Source organism: Tinamus guttatus, unplaced genomic scaffold, assembly GCF_059628265.1.
Source record: "Tinamus guttatus ecotype Peru unplaced genomic scaffold, ASM5962826v1 Tinamus_guttatus_pri_ptg000227l, whole genome shotgun sequence".
NCBI lineage: Eukaryota > Metazoa > Chordata > Aves > Tinamiformes > Tinamidae > Tinamus > Tinamus guttatus.
In genome coordinates, this window is record NW_028288761.1 from 4,685,879 (window position 1) to 4,705,091 (window position 19,213).

The window sequence follows — 19,213 nt, forward strand, 5'->3', positions numbered from 1 at the left end:
CCACACTTCCCTGGATTTGTATTATAATCTTGTTCATAACAGCACTGTATTAACAGACAATTTCTCATTTTTCTTTTGTGAGTCTTTTGTTGAATAAGAAGAAGGTAAATACAAGTCCAGGGTGATATTTTTCTATCAGTTGCTGCTATTTTTTTTAATTTAAGATGCTTTTTCATGTTCTCTTACCTATCTTCTTGAAATGGGTGGATTTGAACTCTTCATCTTTCCATTACATAGGTACAACTGCTTTATTTTTAATTAAAAATACAGAAGTATTTGTAGTGGAATCTTTGCTATTTGTGCCCATCTTCATTTTTCAAGTGAGGAATTATCACATACTTCTACAGGAACATTATATCAAGTGTGGCTATCTGTGAGGTTGGAGAGAAAAGAGAAAAACAAACAAACAAAAACCCGGTCTATTTTTTTTCCCTAATTTTTGGTTGTTTTTCTTCATCGTATCACCTAAGGGTTCCTTTTATTTTCTAACAAACAAGCGCTCCTAGTGCTGCTGGCAGAGGCAGAAGCTGAGATATACCTGCTTTTTCACCTTCCAGCTTCTCTGAAGGCATCAAGCTTCCCACAGGGAACACGTGAAGAGCCTGTCTCTGGGCTCCTTATGGCAGTGAGCCTTTTGCCACTGCAATGCTTGAGGAAACCAGGCAGGAGGATCTCCCACGATTAATCGTTGCTTTAGACGTTATTTGTATTTCTTCTGCAAAGAACAACAGCACCCTCATCAATTTATTCAAATGCTATGTTCTTAAACTATCGCATAGCTCCGTTGGATGGCAGTGAGGGTGCTTGTTTTGTGCTATAGCTCGTGGTTTATTTGCACCTTTGTGCTCCCCAGCGCTGCCCCTTGCAGCGAGACCACCTGTAAGAGCGGCCGTGCGTGCGGCCTGCTCGGCTCTGGGGCGCTGGCGACCTCCTTTCTGAGCGTGCTGGTGGAGAGCGTGTTCCTGGCGTGGACACCTGCCACCACCAGCCTTGCCGGACGCACCATGTCATTTTACAGCAGCCGCTGCACACCTGCCACATGGCAATAACTTTAATTTACTGTCGAGCAGAGCCGCGAGCTGCATCCGTAGGCAGTGACCCAGCAGGGCAAAGCTGCAGATCGCCTTTCCAGGCCTGTGGGCCAGCTCTGTCCTAGCAGCATTTTAAAGACATCAGCATGTGCTAAACAAAACAAAGTGCAATGCACTACGGGAAAGCAAGCCCCTTTAATACTCACCTGGCAATGCTCTTAAATACAGGGACTTAAAAGGGCAAGGACTAAGTGTTGGTGTAGCATTATTGGGGAGACCTTGTGTGGCACAATGGTGTGTTAGAGATGAACAAGATCTCTTCGTAGACTGCATCATTGGTGAGGTTACAAGCCAAGGAGACCCACTTGAAAGATTTTTGACGAGGCAGTGAGAATTTTTACTGCTCTATAGTGCTACCTTAGGACGATCTCTGCTTAAAAAGTTACTGTTGCAGGGAGAAAATAAGATTTATATCACAATTCTCTCTCCCTATGTGTATACATAAACCTTCTCAATTTTCATGTATGGTTTGAATATTAGCTAGAGGCAGAAATGCTGTGTATTTGGTTCTGGATGGGCTTTCAGTGAATATAGTTCTTAGTTTCACTTTTATCAAATACTGGAAATTATAAACTAGTCTTTGGTGACTTTATCAGCACTCTCTTAAATACTATTTCTCTGAGATCACTTCTATGCACAATCTAATTCTGAATATACATACATAGATATGTAAGCACATGAAAATATGTAGGCTGGAATAGTAAAGCAAGAAAGTTTTAAGTAGCAGAGTGCTCTGGCTTTAAAGGTGGTCCAGAAAAAGGTGAGATTAATGTGACCAAATTGGGCCATATGCTAAAAGCTCATGTCACCCACTTTCTATTCAATCTGACCTACTGGAGAGAGCAGCATTTATCTTAGTGCTTCAGTCCTAGATTCTGTCTAAAGCTACCCATAACAGTAGCAGTGTCAGTGATGGTCCTGACATGTTTTACATGTTATGGGAGTATGTAAAAACTATACAAAGACAGGGCAGCTGATGTGTTTTTGAGAAGCTGTCAGTGTCACCAAAAAGAAAACTCTGGGCACTCTTCCCGAGAAGAAAAAATATTTTTTCCAGCTAATCTTGTGCTCTGCTGATGGCAGTCACATTTTTCTTGAAGGGGCTAAACATCAAATGGCATTTTCCAGTTTTCACTATCTGGTCTTTCAGCGAATTTTTCACACAAGAGCACAAATTTTGCAATGTGTCTTTCTGACTTCTCACTACACAAATGTAAATATGACAGTAAAGTCATCAATACATGCAAACAGGAGAGCTTGTTTTGGTGACTTATTAGTTCTACTTTAAAAATATGTAGTTCCTTTTGGTTGGTGCAATGAGAATGTCCCATGTCTGCGAGACTGGAGCACAATTCAGGGAAGTGAGGGATGTATCATGTCTCAGACGGGGGGGAAACAAAACAACCAGAGGATAGGTGAGTCAGTAGTGTTTACTTATAACTACACTGACCTAATTGGCTCTATGAGTTTGAGAGACTTTTGGCCTAGGTTTCAGGTCTGCTTCTTCTTTATTAAACTAGGACTTGATTATGAGAGGCCTTTTCCATGATGCTTAAAGACAGGAATTTCTCCGTGTTCCTTCCTTTCCTAACGGAAATATATGGTAATCTTCTCTCCTGCATGAGGGGCAGAAATGGGAAGGAAGCGCTTCAGAAATGGAAAGCGAGAGCAGCCACCACAAACCAAAGCGGGAGATTTCTGGTGTGGCCGTTGTCATCCTCTGGCATCAGGAGGGAATGAGAATGTTTTTGGCTCTGATATTGATGCCTGTGTTACTTGCTTATGTGTGGCTGGGAAGTCAGGGCACCCTTGGTCTTTGCACTGTGTGACAATGCAAGCACCTCAAGATGGGGAAGGTTTTCTTCCCCAGAAGAACCTGGGAGACCAGCAAGGTCCACCTTGGCTTTTCTCATCATCTTCTGCTAATCAACTTTAGAAAGGTATTTCTTTCTGAGAGCAGTACTGGTAGTTTTATAATTTTGTGGGTTTAATTCCATTTCTTTACATACCTATTCCTGTGGATTTATTTCATTAGTTCTGTCTGATTTCTCTCACCTCTAGGATTTTCAGTATTGTTATAACCTCAGGGTATTCTGTGTGGTGAGAAGAAGGGAAAAAAAAAAAAAAACCCTTTCACTAGCCCTCAGCATTGCAGAGGGTTTAGTACCTGCTCGTGTCTGTGAAAGCATCACATAAACAAGGAATTATGTTGTAAAAGACTGGATTTATCTAAGGAAAACAAAAACATTAAAAAATGCATTGTCTAACAACAGTGTTTGTGCAAAGCAGTGTGATGGGCTGATCTCTAAATGATGGATGGTGCCATGACGTCATAGCAGGTAGTAAAGTACCATACACAAAAACATCTACGTTTAGTATTTTTAAGGGAAGAATACGGTCATTTTTCACTCCTGTTAGTCAGTCAAGATGATAATAAGAGACATGCACCACTACCGCATTATGCTGGAAAAAAAAAGGTATGTTTTTGACATGCTGCCAGACACAGTAGGTAATAAAGACTGGTGGCTGGCTATTTCCTCCCAAAGTGAGAGGCTGAATGCAGGCTCTGTTAGAGACAAAAGCAGGACAAAGGAGAGAGGAGGCTAGACAAATATGATTTGCATCTGTTTCTGTTCACTTCTAGGTGTGGACTTGCAGATGCAAATACAATAAAGGAAAAATAAAAATGAGAGCAGAACAAAGTTGTCTGTCAACATGACTTCTATGACAGATTTTCTTGCTGTTCAGCAATGATTCTAATTCAATTGCTGGCTGCTGTGAAGGAGATGAGATGCCAGAAGCAGAAGCGCTGCAAACCAGAACAAAAAATAATTACTACTAGAAATGTGCTGCAAATAATTCCCTTGAAAATACACTTGCATTGTTCTCCTACTTCACTTATCCACCAAATATTTTTTTGTTTTCTAATCATTGAATTGAGACACGTTTCAATGGTATGAAACTTTGCACCTGATGATATCAGAAATAAATATCTGAGTGCTCACGCGTGACCTGATATCATTACATTTGGGAGATCTGCAAACCATTTTTTTTTTTTTTAAAGTCTTCATCAGATAGGCTTTTTAGAAAGAAAAGAGAGAAAGCAAGAGGAGGAAAGCAAGCTGTCAGGTATGGCAGGGAAAAGGGTTTGTTTTGTTTTGGGTTTATGCTCTAAAATCAATTTACATCTAAGAATATTTTAAATGTTTCTCTTATCTGTAGGAACAGAAATGTACCAAATTAAAATCAGAAATGCCTTCAGTTATCAGAATAACTGTATATCCCTCTTGTCCAGGAGTTTGTCCAATGATGAAAAAAGCAAAATGCTCAGATATGTTTTAAAATGGGATTAAATATTTCAGTGTGACCAGGGATTGTTGTTTTATACAATATGAATGCAAGAGATGTAAGGCAGTGGGGAATTGGGAATATTCTTTGAATCTTCATGGGAATTGTACTTTGCTTGGCCCTTACAATGAGTGTGTAGACTGCCATCCAGCCACCAAAATATGCCAATATAAGTGGTAGGTTTTACTCTCACCATTTTCCTGATTGGACCAGCAGATGGAAATTGAGATGTGATCATTTATCTTCAAAATTGCCCTAGTAATCTGCAGTGTTAGCACAGATTACGTTATAATTGCTAAAGCTGGAATAAAAGAGATTGCGGCATCTGTAAAGCTAGTGGTAAATTTAAAGGATATAAAAATCAGCTCCATGTCAGGGGACATTCTCACTAGTATATTACATTTCATGTACACAAATGTAGCGATGAAAGAGCAGAAGCTTATGACAAACATCATTTGAATTTTATTGTTGAATTTTCTCTGCAGCTGGTCTAGAGAAGTTGCTACAAAACACACTACTCTCATTCCATGCTAGTGCAGGGTGACACTGCGCACAACCCAACCTGAGAGAACAAGCTAAACATCACAGTTTTGGGAAAGCTCTTATGGGACAGATTTTTCCAAGTGTTGCTCTGCTCAATTTTTTTTTGTCTCCCAACTTCATATCATTACAGTCTTCAAGTTCATAGTAACAGATCTAACTTTTTAAACAACCTGCAGAAGAAGGGAAGACAGTTGAGACCAAGATATAAATCAAGTTATGTACGTAACTGATTTATTAAGAAAAGATTTGTTGCTCTTAAGTCTACTGGGGAATTAAGATAAGGATTTGTCATATAGTTGTTTAGCGGGGGGGTTCAACTGTATGCAGTAGTGAAGAAAAGCCAAACAGACATTTGGATCCTTATCAACTGGTTTTAAAGCCAGAGGTAAATTTTTGTGTGATGCAGAATCCTTTGAAACAACAAATTTTAACCAACGCCCACACCCCCCTTTTTTTTCCACTTCTAAATATCCTAACCTTGCAAAGTTGTTACTTGTGATTTGTCAGAATGATATCTAAGGATTGCGGTAGTGTATTTTCACCTTACTTTCCACTCATTTCCTTGGTGTTTTTCAAGAATTGTTGAAAATCCTAAATTTTGTTCTCTTTTTCCACTCCAGACTTGTATGGCAGTTCTCCAGAGTCACTTTGATTCTGGGAAATAAAAGACTTGCCCTGATGGTAGCGACAACAGTAGTGTCAGGAACATAGAAGAACATGGACTACTAAAATTGCAAGAGGTGTAACATAGGTGAATACAAAATCAGTGCTGTTGATTACATTCTCGGCTATTCCATCACACATTTATCATCAGGAAACAACAAAAGGGAGCTGTCAAATAATACAAGCCAATGTTGTTATTTTGTGTGCTGTTCTCAGAGCCATACAGCTCTGGAAGAAATCCAAATAGTAACTAAATTGAATAACATTCTGCAACTCAAAGTGATTGTGATGGGAAATGGCAGAAACTAATGAAATATGGTGCAAGCTTAACAAACACTGTTTCAAGATGGGATGTTATTGCACAAACAGCGGTAAAATCTCTTTATAGAGATGATGGACGGACTATGACTGCAGTAATGCTCTACTGCAGGAAGATGACATTTTGTCTTAGCTGACTCTGCAGTCTCTGGGTAGGAGCTATTCTGTTGGTGAAGATCACACCTTGCACTGTAGCAGGGGACTTCATCTACTGCTTCCTCCAACACCAGCATCTTTGTGCCAAAAGCCTTCACGGGCTGTGTGTCCAGCCAGGCACAGAGTGCAGTGGCTGTAACCCCTCTAATCTCTGTTTTCCTTAGGCAGTTGGATTACAAACTGGCTACAGGCTCTTTCCATTATAGTATAACTAGCTACAGGACTCTGCTGGAGTACATTTCAGCACAACTGGTTGTTAAAATCACAGATGATTTCTGCACTGGCTGTTAGAAACCATCCTTGGCAAGCTTTGCTCCCTGCTGATTTCGTCTCCTCCCTGGAAGCTGTATCTCCATGCTTAACTAGCAGGAGGCTCTTCTTCCCCCTAATCTGTTTAGGCATGGGCCCAAAAGTGTTTGCTCTCTGTCCTCTGTACCCAATCCCCCACACTTGCTGGCATCCCTGCCTTGCTGCTGGCCACAATGATTGGCAGGAGCTTGGCAGCTCATCTGGATAATGGATGCCTTGAGCTGGACTTTCAGGCTTAGGCTTTGTAGAGTGACAAATATAATTCGGTGCCTTAGTATCTGGAAGCTCATCTTGAAACACCTGAAAGGCTTCTGATTTTTCAAAGAATACAATGTACATCTAGCTGCAGAAATTTGTTTCTTAAAAAGTTTTCTGAAGCTGGGAACTAAGAATTGTGAATTCACTAGTCATCTGTGAATACTATTTGAAGAACAAATGTGCAGCAAAAGTAAAATCCTCTTATTGCTATCAGTATTCTACTAATTATTTTGCTTTACATTTCCAGAAATTCACTAGTTTGAAAATCATGTGTTTAGGTAAGACAAATTACAACAGTGCTTCCGTAATAAAAATGGGCAGAACCTACCCTTGTTATTCCAACAGGAGTAGTGTGTGGTATACACAGAAAGTCAGGTCTTTCAAAGAGGTATTTGGGAGGAACACACCTATTTTATTTATAGGTGTCATAACGGGTTCCCTGCTTGCAGAATTAAGCTCGTATTTACCCTTGAAATATACCTAACATGTATGAAACGAAACCAGATTGAGCTGTTTGTGGTTGTCTCTGTTGCACATATGTCTGATACTCTGATGCATGCTAGAACATCAAAGTAGCATTTTCCCTTTTTTTGACACACAACAAACAGAATCACTTCTACTCTGAGTCATCAGACAGATGTTGCATTGGTGACAACATGCTACATACACGCTAGCTACAGCCCATGTGGGCCCTCTTCTCTGACAAAGTTGAAGTACATTTGCTCCAGTAATATAGAGAAGCATCAGCAGGGAAGACCAGATGAAGAACTGAAATAGGATAATAATTTATTCTTCCCTTGCTGTTTACCATGACCTAAATGGTTACCTAATTAAAAGTTCATAAAAGCTCATAAACTTAGAAACAAGATGGATTTCTCTCTGATTTAGGTGAATAATGCATGAATGGTTATTCTTGAACTGACCATCCTCTTCCAATAATAAAGAATGATTAAGGTTTCTAAACTCGGAATTAATTGAATGTGTTATACACACAAATTAGAAATACAAGCCCAAATGTTTTGCCAAATTTGGGCTCTGAAGTAGTGTTAAGAGGCATCCGTGCAGGTGATCTGATCAATCATGAAACCTGAAGGAAAATTGGGAAAGCACTTAAGCCCTTACTATTTCAAATTTTCAAGAAGGCTGATTCCATGAAAGGAAATTTGCAGTTTCCTTTCTAAACCTCATGGAGAGGTGGCATCACTTAACTTGTAATGATTACGTACATACAGGGACACTAAAGAGAAAGTTCTGAGACCGCTGTAGGCTTAATTACTAGTACAGCCTTGTTTTCTTTTTCAGTAGTATGTAAAAGAAAATATCCTTGTATTCCCTGTGAGTCTATCTCTCTATTGTGTTTCATCTCACTTGCAACATCACATCTCTTTCATCATTGTCAGATGAAATTGGCAGTATTTTACTTCTGCTTTGAAAGTCTTACCAGTAGTTGTAAAGACAAGAAAAGAAATTGAGTCTTGCAGACTTCATCTCTACAAATGCTAACCATAAGAGCACTGCCTAACCAGTTTTGCTTGTCTGTATAATTGCTTTAAGGAGTGCCGAGTGATTATGAGGTAGGTGTAAATCTTTAGCATTTCACACTCACCATTCACAGATGATGTTTATTTGGCACTTTATAAACAACTCTGAATAGCTCCCAAAGCTGTAATGTCTTAGGAAACCAGCCTCTGCTCGAGTGGTTAACTGCTTAACTATTTGGTTGACCGCAATTCTGAACTGTCCCTTGTCCAGTTGAGAGGATGTTGTATGACCTTATAAATTGTAAGCTTTCTTTGTGAGAATCTATTCTTTGCATAAACATGGTTTATTTCCAGCAGTATTAAGTCAGATGAGAAGAATGATAAATTGCATAGAGTAGAAAGAATACCTCCAAAATAAGCAATCAGCAAAGAGACATGTTGCGTCCTGGATGTGGAAACAAAGCTGAGTCACCTTACCCATCCTGATAATTAACCATGTGGATATTCACTACCTTAAAGTACTCTGCAGTCCTCTAACATGTTTAACATTAGCAAGCATTCAGTCTTATTTTTGCTACTATATCATATTTGCACATAGTTTCTTGCAAGTGTTAGCATGTATTAGGACAACTATCAGCAAGATGATGTAGACTGGAAGCAGTTAGTGCTGCTTAACCAGTGTTGTCAAATCACACGTCATAAAAATATTACGGTTAAATCTAAAACAGTGAGAAGAGAAAGGCTTGGTTATAATACAAGGTCTTCGTAATATAGCTGACAGGAGTGCAGTTCTCTGAGTTTGCTTTGCGTAGTGCTTGACTATTTTGCTGGTGTTATTTTGATAGCTTGCCAGTGCCTTATAGATATGAAAGCAATGTAAAACATGCTGTTAGGATGAGCTACTGTTAGCTCACTAGTCTGGGAGCATGCTAGTTTCCTAATCACTGTATTTTCAAGTGTGAGTTTCTGATGTATGAAATATTACAGGGAGAAATAGTTGAGTTTTCATATGTTTACCACTGCATCGCTCCGGTTGGTCTGCTCTGTCCCCCGTGGATATAGCAATGGCTCAAGCAACCGCAGCCCTGTGCATGCAGGAAGGCTGTCACACAGACCCACACTGCACAGCACAACATGGACATTTTCCCCCAAGTGCTTGTGCCATAAATTAGCATCAAAAATATCATAAAGTTATTCAGTGCTACATAGATGAAAATAGATCTGCCCCCCCCAAATTGAACCTTTATCTTTATAATCAAAAATCACCTTAAAACAAATGTATCTTGAATTTTTCTTTCCCCAAACAAAGACTGTTATTGTACAGTTTTTCCTTTCCTGACCCTTTTCAGAAGCAAAGAAAGATGGAGGGAGAAGAAAGGAGATAAACTTTTTGTTTTCAATCACTTTTTTTATTAATTTCTAAGCAGCATAACAGAATTTTATTACCATTACTAGTGTTTTTTTCCTACTTTTCTAAGTTAACTGCCATATTCATTATCTCATTATAGTTTTTCACCAAGTCATAAGATGGTCTCCAGTGATTTCTGTTAATTATTTTTTTAATATTAAATTGTGCTTATTAAGAGTATAGTTAAATATGTCAAAGACTTTCCAAGCTTTCCCTAGGTCTTCTCACCAGTCTACCCACTATGAAAACCGAGCTTGGCAAAAAAAAAAAAAAAAAAGTGTTTCACATTAAATAGGGTGATCTTGAGATCAACATCTAATCTAAAAAGTTTTTCTTATATCTGTAAGGTAACCTACACGGGAACAGATATTCTGGCTGGTAAAAGTTATTTTAGCTCAACAATGAGTCTCCAACATTGGTTAACAGTGCATGTCTAGAGGAATACATAAGCATATTGTGATGTTTTCCACAAATGCTCTGCCAATTTTGAGCAATCATTAGTTTTAAAATGCTCTAGCATTGAAATTCAATGTTGATAATACCTAGTTGGAAATAAAAGAGAAATTAGAGGATTAAAGAAGGAAACTGGAAGAGAGGCTCCTATATCCTTACATATATCCCTTCTTTTTCAGCATGGGAATAGATTTCTTTCCCTGTTGGTGATGGTGATTTTGTAGGCCAGTTGTGTGTTCTAGTCATGAGTGAAGTAAGGAGAAAACAGCATCCTATATTTCTCATTAGCTGTCCCCTATGGAAGAGCCTATAAAGCTTAAACAGGAATATGCCTATAGAGTACTTAAATGATTCGTTAGACTGGCAGAATTAATCAGATAAACAGATTCTGGCACAAACGTCCTCTCTCTGTTGGATGAAAATCTATATTTTTCTCCTCGTGGGGAAGGCTCTCTCTTGGATTTTCTTGTGCTCTGGGGATGTGCTGTGAAGGAGGAATTGTAGCACTTAAGGACTCCAAGAACACCCAAGTCTTGCAGTCTCTCGCTGTTTGTAATGCTGAGGACCAGCTGCTGCAGTCTCTCCCTGTATTTATGTGCATGTCTGTTAATAGTAAGGACATAATTTAGCAGAAAAAGCAATTGATAATTGCATCAGTGAATGTTTTGCCATCTACTGCTGTTTGAGGTAAAATAGAGCAGCACTGAAATTTAGCAATGTCTGTAATATAGATTAGACATCTAACATTTCTTCTTGCCTTTCCCATATGGGTCTCATATATTTCTCTTGCTGCTGGTAATGTGGCATATAAAGTAACAACGAGGTGTGCTATGTAATCTGTTTGTTGGCCATCTCTCCGTCAGAAAATAATAAGTGTAACAAAGGCAGCAGAACGTGACACACAGTTTTCTGTGTTGATGCAGCATCTGTCAATTGCTGAGAAGTTAAAGCCAAACACCAGAATTTGAATTGGGACTCAGAATTACAGCAAAAGACACGAGTTTGGGTCTCATTGTGCTCAGCAGGGGTCACGCTCCACAGCAGATGTACCAGAGGGAAAAGAAAACAGATGTAGGTACGGAGGGGCTTGAGTCTCTACACAGTGAAGCTGTTCCACATTGCTGGTGTTGTATGGTGTTATATATGTTATTAGAACAACATTATGGAAGGGTGTTGTAGTTCAGTTGTTATTAGTAAGTGTCATTGTGTGCTGATTGCACTCTGAACACTCAAGTGTTCAGAAAGGGAAATCAAAGATACCAAATGGGGAAAAACAATACACAGGAATCTAATATCTTTAAAAGGATAAATTACCTTTTTCTTGAGAAAGCAGAAAATGTTAATGGCTAAGTCTGCCAAGACATTTTCTAATAGAAGTAAATAAAGCTGCAAAAGATCATTCCAGTCCTTTTATGGGTAATTATAGTGTATCACTTGTTCTCTTACTGATCTGTGAAATCCTGGCATGGCAAACAGTTCAAGTCACTGTAGAATATTCTAGTGAGCTTATGGCTGGCAAACAATGGAAAGGTTCTTTTTGGCTTAAGAAAAGGATGAAATGGAACAGGGCCAACTTGATAAGTATATGACCTTTGGAATTTTTCCTAGAAGTTATTAGGACTTGGCTTGACAGCAAAACTATTGTCAAAGTATTTGAAAAATCTTGGACGTTACAAGGCTAGCTCTCTGTCAACCACAGCAGGTGGGTGCTTCATAGACCTCCCCACAGATCAAGACCATGTCTTTTAATTCTCCTTATCTACTCTGGGCAAGCTGCAGGAAGGTCTCCCCTTCACAGGAGTCTCTCCTGTGCTCCACCAGCCCCAGGTAGCCCTAACGGCCTTTGGGGATTTGGGGTCACAGAATCACAGAATGACTGAGGTTGGAAGGGACCTCTGGGGATCTTCTAGTCCAACTGCCCTGCTCATGTGTATACACCTAGAGCACGTGGGACAGGGTTGTGTCCAGGAGTCAGATCTGATACTGCTCCATTGGGAACAGGCAAAGAGCCCCAAGCCAGGGAAATATTGAAGAGGACTAACGTGGAAAAAGTGGTGTTTCTAACAAGCTTTCAGCTGTGTAACCCTCTTCTGTCAGTCACCTTGAATGTGTTTTATCACATGCATAGAAATTTTGCAAATAGGGTATACATGACTCAAAGTTATGAAGTAGCTACTTATTGGAAAAGGCAAACAAAAGGCTAAGTGAGGATCAACATGCTTCTAGGCTAAAAATTAATGTGCTTACTGCTTCCAGTAAGACTTGAAAGAGCCTTTGGTAGTTTGGCAGTGAAACCTTTGTTTTCTCTTGGTCCTCAATCAAGCTCTTAGTAGGGCTGATTTCCTTTTCCAAATTTATTTCCTTAGCGGTCCTTACTTTCCTATATCGATGTCTTTTACTCTTGAATCCTTCATTTGCCAGATCTCCCTTTCTTATCACTCTTGCATCTGCCTGAAATTTTACCTTCCTAATGGCTCTGCTTTACATACTATCTCATTGCTCTGGCTCACAACTTAGTGATTTTCTCAGATTTTCTTCCCTACTTACAGGAAGGTCATGCTGCTGTGCCATGTCCAAACTAGGCATGGGGTCCCAGACAAAAAAACCCTTGGGGAATGAGAATTACAGGAGATTCAGAGGTGAAAATGGCCCAAAGCCCAGGCTGCAAAGATGCAGCTTTGAAATTTGGCTACATATTCTGGCTGCTGTGGACCCAGAGCTCACATGGACTCTGCTGTGCTTATGAGAATAATGGTGTGTGTCCTAAACCCCCTCAGGATGCAGTGGTAGACCTAGCTGGAGATTTTAATCAAGAAACACAGAGATGATATGATTCAATATGTTTTCCTATTGGTGTGGCTGGGCAAGATGACTTATTAAATGTGAATTGAAAAAAAATGTGGAAACGAATTAAAGCTCTAGAGTTACTAACATGAAAAAAAATCCTTAAATGGTACAAAGTAGTGTGCCCTCGTGGCCAAGAAGGCCAATGGGATCCTGGGCTGCATTAAGAAGAGCGTCTCCAGCAGGTCGAGGGAGGTGATCCTGCCCCTCTACTCAGCCCTGGTGAGGCCACATCTGGAGTATTGTGTCCAGTTCTGGGCTCCACAGGACAAGAGGGATGTGGAGCTGCTGGAGAGAGTCCAGCGCAGGGCCACAAGGATGATCAGGGGCCTGGAACATCTGCCCTATGAGGAGAGGCTGAGGGAGCTGGGCCTGTTCAGCCTGGAGAAGAGAAGGCTGAGAGGGGATCTAATCAGTGTATATAAATACCTCAAGGGAGGGAGTGCAGAGGACGGGGATGGTCTCTTTTCAGTGGTGGCCACTGATAGGACTAGAGGAAATGGCCGGAAACTGAAACATCAAAAATTCCATAGGAACTTAAGGAAAAATTTCTTAACAGTGAGGGTGACAGAGCACTGGAACAGGCTGCCCAGAGAGGTTGTGGAGTCTCCTTCTCTGGAGATCTTCAAAACCCGCTTGGATGCAGTCCTGTGCCACGTGCTCTAGGTGTCCCTGCGTATGCAGGGGGGTTGGACTAGATGATCTCTAGAGGTCCCTTCCAACCCTAAGCATTCTATGATTCTATGAAAGTAGCAGGATGTGCAGAGTTTTGCTAGATTCTTACTCTAGCAAAGAGATATGTTCCTAAATCTGTGCTATAAAATGACAGTGGTCTATTCCTCCTGACCAGTGAAAGTTTTGCCCAGATTACGGATTGCAAGAGCAGCTCAGCAGTTTGTAATAGCTTAATAAGCACCCTCTCTATCTTGCCCCAGTGGCCCATGGTCGGCTTTGTTCTGTCAGACAGTGACACTAATGAGGGGGTGGGACAAGCAAACAAACAAACTAATGGTGGGCTGAGAAGTGGTTTTTAGTGACAAGGAGTAGGCCTATGATTGAGTCTCATCAGCTGGGCTGTATATTATTGGTGTAATATTTACCCAGAGTAAAAAAAACCTATCATTCCTCCATTAAAAAAAAAAAAAAAGAGCAAGGGAAGGGAGAGATGTACAAAAATCATTTGTAAAACAGAAAGTGTCCTAAGGATGTTGCTGATGTTAGAAGATCTCCATTTATGATAAACTTTATAAATGTTCATATTACTTCCTTTCTTTTTGTTTTGATTTCTAAATATTTTTTTTGAAGAAATGTTTCTTCTGTATCATAAAGAATTGCTATAAGTAGGCAGTGCTCTGAATTTCAGGTGTGCTATCTGGAGTTTACTTTGCTGTAAGGGCTAAGTTAAATTGAGTATTAGGTTAAAGAGATGTCCAAGAACATAGGTTAGGGACACCAAGGCAAAAAGAGAATCACAGTAGCTTCTGGGTAAGTCAGGGAGCTTTGGTGTGAGGATAATGTGGAGAAAAAAAAAAAAAAAAAAACAGGAAGAAGGACAGTGCTAGGTCATGGTCAGGTAGGGACAGAACAAACCAAGCTCCACAGGGCACTTTCAGGATGTGACAGTGAAGACAGTGCAGTTAGTGGAGGAGTTAGTAGCACTCCGGGAATTGGGTTTGTCTGCCCCATTGCTTGGACAGCTTCATGTTATTTCATAGCATCCTTGGGGTATGACAAAAGCAGGAGTATGTAGGAGAGGTAAGGAAACCTGAGGGGAAAAAAACCCCTGAGCTGGCATCTGGGTGATGTGGGTGGCGAGACAAGATGCAGCGAGGAGACCTTTTCTTGTGTGACAACAGCAAAGGGGGGGGGTGCTTCTCCAGATGGCACCTGCCCAGCAGGTGCAAAATGTCCAGTCGCAACCAGCAAGCTCCATCTTGTTTCATTTCAGAACTATTTCAGAAATGTTGACTGTGTTCAACCTTGCCTCAGATGATTCAGAGCTATCAATTCCAGTGTTGCAGGTCTGAACTTCCAGTTTGCAGCACAGTCTGAAACTAAGTTGAATCACTGTGAGAATTTAATACAACATAAGTAAATAAGTCAGGCTTACCCAGAGTTTTTTGATTTCACAGAGACTATGGACATTGGGAGTAACTGTAAACCACTGGAAGGTCTCGAAAGCATGGTAATGACCATGATGCATCTCCCTAGTGAAATTCTAAAAGCCATTTTTTTTTCAAATTTGATGCTCATGGCAGGCTCTTAGATCTACATTTTCATGCCCTACATACGTATCTGAGTTTGTTTGCTCTTGTGGAAGCCCATCATTTGTGAAATTCAAGAGGTAATTAAGTTGACTAAATCTGGATTTAGATGGCAAATGTTAGGCAAAGCTGAATAAGTAATCATTCTTAAAGCTTTACATAATCATGAACTATATAAAAAGTAGCTCCATAAACATGCACTTAGACTTTCTTATTAGCCAAATGGTACCTAAGTGACACCCTTCTAAATTCTCTTTATGTAATCACCTAGGAAGAATACTGTTCCTTGGTTGCCCATAACCTCATTTCTAAAATCACTAATATGAAATCACTAGTTAAGGATGACATAACTCTTTATATTAGTGGTGATCCATATAAAAAGCACTGTTACTAGAAGGATAGATAATTATATGTTTCATCACATTATATCAATTCCAATAAATACTCTTTGGCTACCAAACTGCTGTCAACTGTGTATCATTAGTTTACGCAATATTTATAAGATCATCGCAAATACCAATTAGTATGGCTGATGAAGAGGGCATTATCTGTGGAACAGTGTTTGCCACCCCTATTCACCCTGCATAATGGTCTAATCAGTCAGTTTGAAGTGCTGTGAATAAAGCAGCAGATTCTGGTTCTGTTTCAATGGGTTTATATGCTTCTAGAAGAGTGGCATAGCTCTGTTGCAGGCAATGGAGCTATACCACTCTACACAGGGTGAGGAGCTAAGAACCGTTTTCTAAGGAGGAATTGGTACTTTCTGAGTTTCTCTGCTTTTGCTGATTCCCTGGATTAAAGTTTCACGGTAAGAGCAAGGCAGCCATCAATGCACAATTAAGGTCAGACAATGGCCAAAAGAGCAGATGTACATTTTTTTTTTTGGCAATTTCACTGGTTCTTCACCAAATATGATTTCCAGATGTACCCTCACTCTCTTTGTTTTCTTTCATCCAAGAACTATTTGGAGAAGTTTTAAAAATATTTTATTGTCTTAGTTTTTATGATTGCAGTTGATAAAAACAGTCCATCTTTACCAAGCCTACATTGTAATATCCTAGTACATTGTGGCAAAGTGCTGTGGTTTTATTTTTATTGTGTTTCTAAAATTAGTATAAACCATAGAAGCTGAAAAACCTTCCTTGGGAAAGGGGGTGATAAAGATAAAAGAAAGCAGCATTTAGTTTTTTTCCCCAACCAGTTCCAAATGTGCCACTGTGCCTATTACATCCCATAAACACCAGGGCAAAAGCACCAGCTGCTCATTACTCTCAGAGGAAATGCTATTTCCTCTCATTTTGGCACAAACTACCCCCCAAAAGGAAAACAGCCCTTGCGAGCTGCAGCTAAACATGAAGTCTTTGTAATGGTGTTATATATAAACAGTGAGATGTGATATGTCTCTCCTGACAACCAGTTCCTATAAAAATATAAAATGAAAAGATGCATTAAACTAAAGGGCATAAAAGGCATTTAAAACTTTATCTGGAAGGATTTTCAGCAAGCTCAACCATAACTATTATCATTGGTGGGTGGGATAAAGACAGGCAGGGAACTAAGCACCCTTAATATGTTAATGCCACTCAGAGGTCTCCTGCTAATGCCAGTCAGTGCAAAATCTATTAGAAAGAGGGGAAAAAAAAAAAAAGAAAAAGAAAAAAGAAATCAGCTGAAAGCAGTATGTGCTGCTTTACGTTAAGTGGGAGGCACATTGAAACATCATTAATATTTGAGATGTGCTTTGATTTAAAACACTCATTAGTGCTTCCCAAGTATTGGAAAGCAAACCAGAGGGAGAATCAGCACTCTCTTAAGCTAGCGCTCCTGAGGATCCTTGAGTTGTTGCTCCTTCAGACACCAGCCCACAGCAGCTAGAATCCATCCCACACCAGTATCGTCTATCTTTTAAAAAACAAAAGGTGAATTGTCTAAGTTCTTTGTTATTCAAAGACCACAGCTGCTGCATCCTGCTTCCATATTTCAATGTGATTCCCCATGACTGTCCTCATCGTCACCCTTTTTTTTCCCATCTTGGAGTGCCCAAGCTGATCTGAAGTATAGGTTAAATAGGAAAAAGTGAAAAATTAGCAGTTTCACTGGTGCTGGTTTGTAAATAGAAGAGATAGGCAGATTCTAATGAAAGCACAGAGAAAGAAAGGTATAAAGGAGAGATATATCAGGGAAAGGTCTTTTACAGAACAATTTTCTTGTGGTTTTGTGAGAAAACACAGTAATTGACTAAGGTGAAGAGGGAAGAGAAGGTGTCAGCATAGCCAGTGATGAAGGTGTCAACATCAGCCATCAAAAGTAGCTGGAATATATTTTGAAAGGTATCTGCATGGCACTTAAATTATATTGTTTAATGCACTGAGACCAGTAGAAAGTAAATCTCAAAAAGAAAAAAAAAAAGTCAAATCAAATGAACATATTTGGAGGGAAAATCAGGTATGCTTTGCTGCCTTTCCTTTTTGGGAGAGGGAGGAGTAAAAAGACAAGTCAAATCATAATACTTGCTAATAATCAGAGTAAACTATCAACAAGATTTTGAAAACATAGCAGATGCCAGTAGAATTGAAATTAAAACACAGTCAACTCAAAATGCAAATAATTCAGAGACTGTGAGGTTTCCCTAAAGCTCTGGCAAGCATTTGGCTGGATTGATATTTTGGGCACTGATCTGCATAGCATCTGAATGTGAGCTGAATATGAGCAACGTAGAAAGGCAGATTTTTCACTGGAGAGAAAAAAAAAAAAAAAAAAAAAGCTGCCTTATTGCCTTCTGTGAGGCTGAGAAACAAGTTATAAAGAGCCTTATGGTGCATTTCCTGGGTTTGGGTTGGCAGGCAGAGCCCCCAGCCCTGGTGCCCACCTTGCCGGCTCTGCGTGGCTGTGCAGGTACCATCCCCGCTTTGCTGGGCGCCTTCTCCAGCGCTGCCTCCTGCCCGCGCAGCTCAGCTCCAGAGGCCCTGGGTCGGTCCAGCAGCTGATGTAAACCAGAGTAATCTCATTTTAGCACTGAAATCCAGCTCTGCCAAAATACACATTGGCTGTTGGAGCTGCCAGAGAAGCAGTGGAGCTGTTCAGTATCTTAATATCTGTACTATTCTATTTCTCTTCCTAAATTTCAATATTGAACACCAAAGAAAGAGCGAGCAGAGTCCAAAATCTAATTTTTGAAGGGCAGTACAAGGGTGGCTACCACGCCAGAGTTTGGTAGTCTCGGGTGTGGGTCAAAAAGTCCCTGTGATTTTGTGGATGTAGTAAAGCTCAGCAAGTTTTAGCATCTTGGGTGAACACGGACATTTTTTTCCTGGGTCACCATCCTAACAGTGTTTTAGACAAATGCCTGAGTATTAATTTGTATTTCCCTAGCATCAGTTGCGACTTGCATTAGATTTTATGAAGGTCACTTTGAGAAAATTCTCAGCCCTTCTGATTCTTCTGATGAAAAATAAAATACTTCACATAATAATTTTATATTACCTTGATGCCTATATTGTGTTGATATCAAATATTTGAATCTTTACTGAGAGAAAACTACATTGCTAGAAATGACTGATTATTCACTTTGACTCTGAAAAAATAAGTTCCAGGAAGCATTGAATTTTCACAAAAAAGATTTGGTTATTTGTAAATTTTTATTTTAAGCTTTTAAAAACATTTAACAATGCAATTTAGAAATCAAAATATTTCATTGAAAATGTAAGAATTTTATGTTTCAATTTCATCAGCATTGTAGGAGGGTTACTTTTTTGGGTAAAATGAAAATGTCTTCAAATATTTGAGTTGGCCCAAATATTAGTTTTGAGATTATATTAAAAGGTTTGGATTAAAAATAGAGCCTGTATTCATTGCTAATTATCCATGTACCATGTCTAGTGATATTCGTGTCAAAACCCAGTCAAACATGCAGCAATGTTACGGTCGTACTGCCTAAATACATACGACTAAAGAAGCATGGAGTTAAATTCTCCCGTTTGAAGCACGATACTGTTTCCTAGTACCAAAATCCACTGACATGGAAACAGAGAGGCTTTCATTGCAGCTAATGGCAGTGTACCTATACTGTGAATAATT

The 19,213-nt window shown here is 39.7% G+C and overlaps 2 long non-coding RNA genes across 2 annotated transcripts in view; both read right to left on the reverse strand.

Annotated features, from left to right (window-relative positions):
* The window catches only part of LOC148594579 (uncharacterized), a 576,515-nt gene that overhangs the window by 228,280 nt on the left and 329,022 nt on the right, over positions 1-19,213 (reverse strand). The window lies entirely within an intron of this gene.
* The window catches only part of LOC148594580 (uncharacterized), a 248,198-nt gene that overhangs the window by 217,763 nt on the left and 11,222 nt on the right, over positions 1-19,213 (reverse strand). The gene's annotated exons all lie outside the window — the stretch shown is intronic.